The following is an 8,765-nucleotide window of genomic DNA, read 5'->3' on the forward strand; positions in this document are numbered from 1 at the left end:
AACTTCCCTGAGGTCACCCCGAAAGCACATTTGGTCGGGTTGAGCTTCATTCGGTGTCGTCGAAGGGTGCAGAAGGTCTCCTCGAGATCCTGAACATGGTCCGGGATCTGCGTGCTCTTTACCAGCATGTCGTCCACGTACACCTCCATGTTACGCCCGATCTGATCTTTGAAGACCTTATTGACGAGTCGCTGGTAGGTGGCGCCGGCGTTCTTCAATCCGAAGGGCATCACCCGATAACAGTAGAGGCCCTTGGGAGTTACGAATGCGGTGTGCTCCTCGTCTTCAGGCGCCATCTGGATCTGGTTGTACCCGGCGAAGGCGTCCATGAAGCTGAGCAGTCGAAATCCGGACGTCGCATCCACCAGTTGGTCGATCTTCGGAAGTAGAAAGCTGTCTTTTGGGCAGGCTCTGTTGAGGTCAGTATAGTCGATGCAGATCCTCCACTTCCCGTTGGCTTTCTTGACCATGACAACGTTGGCGAGCCAATCGGGATACGTGGATTCTCGGATGAAGCCTGCTTCGAGTAGCTTGTCCACTTCTTCGTCGATGGCCCTCTGCCTCTCTGGGGCGAAGGACCTTTTTCTCTGTCTCACCGGCTTCATCGTCGGGTCGATGTTGAGTCAATGAGTTATTGTTTCTGGAGGGATGCCCGACATATCTGCTGCCGACCAAGCGAATATGTCGGCATTGGCCGTCAGCAGCTCCGCCAGTCGGTGACGTTCGGTGTCGGGCAATTGAGACCCGACCCAAACTTTTCTGTCGGGATTTTCTCCAATCGGGATTGCCTCGAGCCGCTCGGCGGGCGAACCCCGTTCTTCCTCCTCCCTTTGGTCCAGTTTGTCGATTGTCAGAGGATCCTTCGTCCCATCGCTTTGGGCGGAGATTTGGAAGCATCGGCGAGCGAGCTGCTGATCTCCGCGCATCTCCCCGACTCCGTTCTTGGTCGGGAATCGAATAAGGAGATGGTACGTCGAGACGATCGCCTTGAGGGCGTTCAACCCGGGTCGTCCGAGTATGGCGTTGTAGGTCGAAGGAACTTGGACGACCGCGAAAGTGAGGGAGACCGTGCTTTGCCGTGGTTCGGCGCCGACCGTCACGGGCAGAGTGATTTCTCCCTCTGTCGTGACGGCATCTCCGGCAAAGCCGATCAATGGCATGGAGACCCTCTTGAGTCGGTCAGTTGACAGTCGCATTCGGGAGAAGGTCGAGTAAAACAAAACATTTGTCGAACTTCCATTATCAACAAAAATTCGTTTTACATCATAATTGGCTATTGTCGCCGATACAACAACAGCGTCGTCGTGGGGAGTCTGGATGCCCCGAACGTCGTCTTCGGTGAAGGTGATTCTGTCGTCCGGGCGTGGCCTTTTCGTCGGCTCCCCTCCTGTAGGCGTCACCGGGCTCAGCCGCTTGGAGATCATGCTGATGACCCCAGCCGTCGGCTGGTTAGTCGGTGCCTCTTCAGTCGGCTGGAGGCGTCGATCGACAATCGGTTGGGTCGGCGGACCCTTCCGGAATTTGCCGAGGTACCCCCGGCGGATGAGATTTTCGATCTCGTCCTTCAACTGGATGCACCGCTCAGTGTCGTGGCCGTGGCTCCGATGGAATCGGCAGTACTTCCGACGGTCGAGGCCCTTTGCCTTCAGAGGCGGAGGCCGTCGCAGGTATTCCTCTTCCTCGATCTCCATCAGGATCTGCGCACGGGGAGCGGAGAGAGGAGTGTAGGAGTCATACCTGGGACGCACCGGCCTCGGAGTCTACTGCCGAGGTGGCTTTTGGATCCGTCGGAGTGGAGAAAGCCGACTATCGGTCGGGGGCCGGCTTGGTTCGGCGGGCTCCCGACCTTTTCTCCGCTTCTCCTTCGGGCCTCTGGGCTCAGCCAAGCGTCGGTCGGACGCCCCTTCGTCCGCGCGCATATACTTGTATGCGCGCTCCAGTAGCTCGGCATATGTTCGGGGGAGGGTCTTGTCCAGAGAATAAGTGAATCGGGACGCCCTCAGGCCCCGCTTCATGGCTGAGACAGCCATGTCTTCGTTGAGGTCCCGAACCTCGAGCGTGGCGCGTTGAATCGCGCCACGAAGTTTCGGAGCGTCTCGTTTTCCCCCTGCTTGAGGGAGAAAAGGCTGTCCGACGTTCGCGGCGGCTTTTGGCTGGTGCTGAAATGGGCCACGAACGAGTGCTCGAGCTGCCCGAAGGAATGGATACTTCCCGATCGGAGACCGGAGTACCAGGCCCTGGCAGCCTTGCAGAGTGTGGCGGGGAAGCCGATGCAAAAAAGAGCGTCGGTTGCCCCTTGAATCGTCATGAGAGCTTTATAGCTCTCGAGGTGGTCGACTGGGTCGGTGGAGCCGTCGTATGGCTCCACGTGCGGCATCTTGAACCGACTGGGAATCGGTTCGTCGAGGACCAGTCGGGAGAGTGGTTGGGCGGTCTGGAAGTCGACGTCGTTCGAAGACCTCTGACCGTCCGTCTGCAGTTGGGCGAGTCGGCGGTCGATTTCCTCGAACCGTCGCTCGTAGTCGTCCGCTCGTCGATGCTGGGAGACCCCAGGAGTGGAGTCTCCGGAGGATTCTGAGAGGGAGGCCGACGGTGTGCGCGGCCGTTTCTCCTTCCTTGCCCGTTCCAACGGGGAGGGAGAGGGCCGCTGGGACCGTCGGTCGTCGCGCCATGGTCGTCCCTCCTCTTCTCCGTGGGAGCGCTGTTGGGGGCGCTCGCATGGAGGCGACAGGGATCGGCGCGGTCGTCGGCGGCTGCTCCTGGAAGGCATAGGTCGGGCCGCCGGTTGCTGCTGGAGGCTCTTGACTGCGTCGGTCAGTACGGTCATCTGCCATACGATGGCCGCAATCTGCGCCTCCGTGGTCACCGCGGGGTGTGGAGAGCTGGGCTCCACCGTTGAGGGTGGCGGGGAGGCCTCTTCCCGGCGGAAAGAGCGCCTTGCCGATCCGGTGACTCTCGATCGTTGTGCTCTTGTCTTTGTCATGCTGTCCCCTACCTGACGCGCCAATCTGTTGCGGCCAATCGCCTCGTCGCCCGATCGTCGGGAAGCGTGCACCTGCAAAAGGAAGTCCGCACTGACCGGAGGCGGCTCCGACGGGGACCCTCCGATGGTCAAGTCAGAGAGGTGACTGGGCAACAGTGAAATGCAGACAGAGAGCTCAATCGAGAGAGAGAGAGGGAGAGAGAGGGGCGAGCCTGCGTTCTTTGGGAGAGACGGAGCGGATTTCTCCTTTGCACTGTTGCCTTCCCCGGTATATATAGTGGAGTTAGGTATGGCGCTGTCATTAATGGCGCAGACAAGTGAGGAACTGTCAACTCACTGTGGGCTGTCAGAGCCGCCGTGAAAACGTCATGTCGCCGTGCGGCCGTCCAATCACCAGGGTTGACCCGGCTCCCGGCGGGATAATGCCCCTAGGTAACTGCGCCGCATGTCCGTGTCAGAGCTGACAACGTCTGGCGGCTGTACGGTGGTTGGAGGAGCCGACCGACCTAAAGTCGGTAGCCAGCCGAGTGGTGTCGGGCCCCTCCATCGATCGGCGAGCTTCATGTAAGTCGGCCATATAATCTCGGGGTTCAGTCGGTCGGGATGGATACGCCCGACATACCCCCAGTCGGCGATGGGCCGTTGGACGGCCGACGGTCAGCCGCTGATGGAATCCGTCAGTCGGTCGCCCCGACCGACAGTCGGTCGGGCGGTCGGGCCCTCCGGCAGTCGGTCGGGCGGTCGGGCCCTCCGGCAGTCGGTCGGCGGGTATCCCCCAATAGTTGTTTAATTTGATGTTCACATGCTAATGATCAAAGAAAGGAGATGAACACATTAGTGCAAACTTAAGCAGAAGAACTTTAATTTGACCGCGTCTAAATCTCCCTATTTGTTACAGCCTAGGTACATGGCAAGTGCTAATTCAATCAATGCATCTGTGCATTACTTATGGCTTATATCGAGCACTGGGTATGAAAATATTTAGTGAAGGACGAGGCACTAATTGCAAACCCCAAATTAAGTTAATTAATGTACCAAGCACGTAAGCTTCCATAATTTTTTACATGTAATACTGTTGCAATCAAGGGCTCACAATTTGGTACGTAAGATATTGTCCACTCTATCCTATTAATCTTATAGTTTTATCTTTTAAAAAGCACTTCACGTGAAAAGGATGGTCTCCTCTGTTAGAATTTGACGTCTCAAGATTCAGTCCACATTGAGCCCACAGCGAGGTTTGCAATGACGAACGGAGTCCAGTGAGTCCAAGATCAGCCCAAACGAAGATTGAATAAAGGAGATACGCTCGATAAAAGATGATAAGCTTACAGAGCGATAGAGACCGGCGGCAGGCCGGCTCAGTGGGTGCGTGCGGCAGCATGCGAGACGGCCGCAAGAGTAGCCCAGCATGCGGATGCGCGAGCGCAAGCGGTGTGCAGCCCAGGCCTGGGCAAGCGGGAGCACGCGCGGGCACGGCCCAGGCTTAGGCGGGTGCGCACAGGCACAGCCCGCGTGATTTTTCCATGCAGTCCATGCATGGTGCGTGGACCGGCGGTCCATGGGGACCTGCATGGATCAGGTGGGCATTTTCTTTTGGTTTCGTACGGTCCACTGTGGACCGAAGGGCATTTCGGACTGGTTTCTTGCAGTTTACAGGGGTTTTCGTAGACCAGACATGCGATCGAATGGCCCAATAAGCTTGCAGTCAAGATCCAATGCTTTAGAGGCATGTTTGGGTGATCTGAGGAGTCCTAATTTGTATTGGAGTCGGGATTGGATAGATCTAAGGACTTTAAATAACCCTGTTGACAGAGCAGAGGCGGTGTGGCTTTTGGTTGTTCGGCAAAGGACCCAGAGCAGCAACAGATCGAGAGGCGCCGAAAGAGAGCAGAAGCAAGGTGCTTTAGGCAGACTGTTAGGCAGCAGATAGCAGTCATTTTAGGGGTTCGGAAGGTCTTCCTAGAGAGAGCTTTTGTGAGGAAGAACTTTTTGTGACAGAGAGATTGCATGTACGAGGGTTGAGGGTGTGATATCCTCTTGTAATTTTTTTTTCTTTTCTTATAGTGAAGCTTGCATGCCCCATGGAGGCAAACTTTTTTTTGGCTGATCTACGTATTTGATTGTTGCTGTTTTATTTTTTTTTTTACTGCAATACGTGGTATCGAAAAGGTCCTATGAAGGTGGTGTCCTAGCCAGACATCTCCAACAAGTGGTATCAGAGTGAAGCAGTACCAGAATGCAGATTGCGATGGTGGTGAGCAAAATTGAAAATGAAGAAGATATGATCAATCAAGATGGAGATCAACAGGTTTGATAGAAAAAATAATTTTTTCTTGTAACAGGCAAGGGTGAAGGACGTGCTCATCCAGCAAGGGTTGATCGATGCTCTCTTGTGCGAGGAGAAGCCGACTATCATGGAGGTGCAGGATTGGAGGCGGCTCCAGATGCAGATGGTGAGTATGATTCACTTGTACCTAGCGGATGAGGTGATGATCCATATGCTTGGCGAGACTTCACCGATAGTGCTGTGGTCGAAGCTCGAGGAGTTGTACATGACGAAGTCTCTCACCAACATCCTCTTTCTCTGGAGGTAGTTCTACTAGCTGCAGATGAGTGAGGGACAGAGTGTGCAGGAGCATCTTAGCCACTTCCAGAAAATTCTCACCGACCTCCTTAGCGTTGGCGAGAAAGTTGAAGAGAAGACCAGGGTGCTGGTCTTGCTAGCATCGCTTCTTCCTTCGTATGAGTACTTAGTGACTGTTCTTCTAATGGAGAAGAGCACCATCAAGATGGATGAGGTTACAATTAATACTGTCAAAATGGGCTGGCTTGGCCTAGCTCATAAGGAACTAAAATTTAATGGGTCGGGTCGGACTAGGCCCAACCAAAAAATGGGACACAATATAGCTAGCCCAGTCCAGCCCTTTAAGGGCCGTGGGCCAGGCCAGGCCAGCCCATGGGCTTTGAACCTCAAATGACTGAAGAGTAAAAAGTAAAAAAAAGAGAGACAGAGAGCCTGAGAGGAGAAGAGCCTCGAGCGATCGAGCCTGGAGAGTGGAGAGAGAACGAGAGGGCCTGAGGGGAGACTGGAGGCGGCACATATCTGACTCGGAGAGTGGAAAGATCAAGAGAGCTCAAGGAGGAGGAGCCGCGGTCAGATTTGACTCGGAGGTGGCGGCGCCTCGAGCGATCGAGCCTGGAAAGTGGAGAGAGACTGAAAAAGCCTAAGGGGAGATAGTGTGGATCTAACTTGGAGAGTAAAAAGATCGAGAGAGATCGAAGAGGAGGAGCTGCGGTCGGATTTGACTCAGAGGTGGTGGCGCCGACGACGAGGAGGAGGAGGAGGGGGTTCACCCGAAGGTTGGATAGAGGGGCGTTCGTCGGCAGAAGGAAGGAGGGCCCGAAGGAGAAGGAAGGAGATCGCCTGGAGGTTAGATGGAGGGGTGTCCGTCGGCAGAAGGGAGGAGGGGGCCGGCGTATCTTGATTCATGATCGGACTCGGAGGCTGGAGACAGCAGCACCAGTGATGAGGAGGAGGAGGGGGATCTACAGAGCTAGGAGGCGAAAGAGAGAGGAACCAGCAGAGGCGGTTATCATACTGATCTGCGGCAGCGGGACTCAAAAGTCAGAGATTAAAAAATAAATAAGATTTTTTTAAGATTTTTTTTTAAAGTTTTCATGGCCCATCTAGGCTAGCCCGGCCCAACTCATATGAGCCCTTAAACTGATATGGGGCGGGCCAAACAGGTCCGGTTGTTATTTGGGCTATTCATATGGCAGCCCAGCCCACCCCATTTATAGGGTTGGGTCGGGCTGGCCCTATGGGCCAAGCCAATTTTGACAGCCCTAGTCACCACAGCGATTCTTCAGAACGAGATTCTCAGAAGGGAGAACCCAGCTTCGAGCTCAAATGGCAACTCAGCTTTGATGGTTTCTGGAGGAGTAGGAGACGGTAGACGGAGCGAAAGGAGATCGCGATGATGGTAGTTCAAATCCAAAATGAGAGTGATAAGTGGTATATTTTTATATTTATTGTAGATATTTTTGATAATTTATGGTGTTAACATCTTCTTGAAAACCTAATTTCATGAATTTATTAATTTTTTTTGAAAAATAAGTAATTTTAGAAAAAAAATATGAAACTAGATATATTTATAAAAATAAAATATTAATTTAATTAAGCAATTTAAGTATCAAAATGAAGAAAAATTTTTGAAAAATTTAATGCATATTTTTTTTAATTTTTCAGGTAAAAATCAGAACAAAAATGGAGCCAAAATATCTTTTTAAAAAAATCTAAAAATAGCCTCCGGTGCACGGTGGACCGACCGATTGGTCCACAGAGCCAGGGCGCGGTCCACGGGAATAGTTACGTGATCCACAGATGCGGTCCATGGTGACGGAAGCCTGTTTTGTGCGATCCAACGATTCACGTTCATCCATCTCGAGATCCAACGGCTGTTGTTCGTCATCGTTTTATAAGAGAACTTTTGCGCGATCTAACGATCAAAATTTCATCCATCAAGAGATCCAACGGTCGAGGATGCTCCTGACTTTGAATAGGAGATCAAAAGCACTGATCAATGGCCCAGATCTCATCTGAAGCACGATCAGACGGCTATTATTGAATCCAACTTTGATGAGGAATAAAACGGTAGATTTTGGGCAGATCTGGGTGGTCTAAGCCTGATCCGATGGTCGGAAAAATTCTTAAGAATTTTTATACGATTTCTAAGAGTTTTAGGACTCCTTTTTCTATCAAAAAAATATAAAAAATTCATCTATAAATAGGAGGTCCGGGAATAAGCTTTGGAAGGAGAAAAAAATCAGAAAAAAAGTAAGAAAAAAATAGAGAAAAAATTCAAGAAACTTTAGGAATCAAATATTGAGAGATTATGGAGCAAAAGAGCTTAATGCATGGCTAAATTCCTTCAATCCAAGAATATGATGAAGCATGTAAATGAATTTTTATTTTTTTTGTATTTAATTTTTATGCAATAAAATTTTACTTTTATTTCATATCTTTTCACTTTTTTCTGAGATATTGATCCAGCCTACATGGTCTATACATTCTCTTGACGTGCCGTGATCTCTGGATACGGTACGTGCTTAGGAAAGATAGATCATGGTATGCTAGATTAAATTTTATATCTTGTAATTGAGTTTAGATAGTTTATACTCCAATAGGACGAGCTGTGATCTACTGATACAGTTCGTATTCCTTAGAAATAAACTATACTAATACCACAATTACAAGAATTAAATATTACAATATAAAAAAAGAAGAAAATAAATCTCTTTGCATGATGGATTCAGAATTTTTGGATTATTTCTCTGAATTATTTTCTTTCATAATTTAATTTACACTTTTGATTTTTTGTTATTCTATTTCTTATTAATCCTTCTGCAATCAATTCTCTTTTTTTTTTCTTCAAAAAAAAGAAAGATAATCACCCTAAATCTCTATAGAAACGATCCCGACTCACCTATCATATAGTTTGAGTTAGTTTTTATTTTTGACTGCCTATGACAGTGATCAAATTTTGACACCATTGCTGGAGATCTAGGCACAATTATTTTTAAAAAAAATTATTTTTTTTAATTACTTTCTAACTTACGTAGTTCCTTAGTCAAACTTACTTTCTTTCAAAAAAAAAATTGACACCTCATAATCTACTTAAAGAATTAGATACTTAATCACAAAACTTAAAAAATAAAATAAATCAATTTACTCTTAACTAACTATCAAATTTGATTATCTTTTCTTCTTGCATTACATAAG

This window comes from Elaeis guineensis, chromosome 6 (assembly GCF_000442705.2).
Source record: "Elaeis guineensis isolate ETL-2024a chromosome 6, EG11, whole genome shotgun sequence".
Classification (NCBI taxonomy): domain Eukaryota; kingdom Viridiplantae; phylum Streptophyta; class Magnoliopsida; order Arecales; family Arecaceae; genus Elaeis; species Elaeis guineensis.